The sequence below is a fragment of the Urocitellus parryii genome, chromosome 3 (genome assembly GCF_045843805.1).
Source record: "Urocitellus parryii isolate mUroPar1 chromosome 3, mUroPar1.hap1, whole genome shotgun sequence".
NCBI classification, from domain to species: domain Eukaryota; kingdom Metazoa; phylum Chordata; class Mammalia; order Rodentia; family Sciuridae; genus Urocitellus; species Urocitellus parryii.
In genome coordinates this window covers 85,828,367-85,829,629 of record NC_135533.1, presented here as the reverse complement: position 1 = coordinate 85,829,629, position 1,263 = coordinate 85,828,367, and the positions used below count along the sequence as shown (strand labels likewise).

Below are 1,263 nucleotides of genomic sequence, written 5' to 3'. Positions count from 1 at the left end.
TAATCCTAGGCTAGGTTTCTTCTCCCAGAGTCCAATCCCCAACCAGTGCTTGAGTGAGGACTTTGAAGTTCAAGATCTTTTGCCTTCTGGATGGGTAACCATCCAGGAAGCCCTGACCTTCAAGAAATCCACCTCTTATCACCAAAAACACAGAGCCTCAGAACCCAGGCAGACCTAGAACCTTCTCCATGTTTGGGAATACTTTGTGTCTGAAATAACCCTAGGAGGGGGTCACATGTGGAACTACAGTTGTGGGCTTTGGACTCCCAGGCCCACCCTAGGATGGCTTTTTACCAGTCAAGAGAAAATCAATCCCCAGCACCAGCTCTCCTGGCACAAGGAGAGTAACTCTTTAAGAAGCAAATGATGTTCAGATTCAAAGTAATCTAAATCTATATTAAGAACAAAGAAGTATTTCCTAAAAGAAACACACTGCCAAGATTTCACTTTGCCAGTCAATTTAGCTGTCCATTGTCTACAATCTGCGCACTTCTGAAAGGAGTTTTACTTTCCCTTTGCATTACCGAATAGCCTATTAAGAAATTTCCCAAAAAGGACTTTCTCAAAGTGGAAATCAAGGCACACTCTCTCTAGATTTGTTTCTCAAAGCCTCCCACAGCTGCCTGGCCTCAGAATGACCTAGAAAGTTTTAGAAAAATGTAGACTCCCTAGGACCTGCCAAAGATCTTCTTAGGAACATGCCCCAGATTTTACATTTAAAAACATGTTTCCTGTTCTCCCTTTGGCAACACGTATTCTAAAACTGGAACAAGATTAGCCTGGCCCCTGTGCCAGGATGACCCATGAATTTGTAAAATATTCCATATTTTTAGTGTTTTCCCCCAAATTTGTGCTCCTTGTATCACTTAATAAAAGGTTGACAAAATTCAGAAATAAACAAAAACATATTTCCAATGGAGAATATATGGCTTGCCATAGTTTGCATTCATAAGCAAATGAATAAATGAATATAGAAAGGAGTTTCCTGAATGATTCTAATGCAAACCAAAAAACTCATGATTTTACTCTAGAAGAATGAACTGAAGTTGGGATTTTTTAAATCATTATTAATCTGCTATTCCCACACTACCTTCCATATTTCTCCATTAGCATTCTAAATTACTGGGGTTCAGACTCAGCTCAAAATCCTGTTGAATCTAATCTGACAGAGAGGAAAACAAGTCAAGAAATGCTCTTTGGCAGAATTCACAAGCACTCTTGCAATCTGACCATAGCCGATATTAATTGAGCATTTATGTGGTC

General features: G+C 39.6%; 1 pseudogene; it reads left to right on the top strand.

Annotated features, from left to right (window-relative positions):
- The first annotated feature begins 731 nt into the window (after positions 1–731).
- Positions 732–831, top strand: LOC113195827 (U6 spliceosomal RNA; annotated as a pseudogene).
- Positions 832–1,263: the final 432 nt, after the last annotated feature.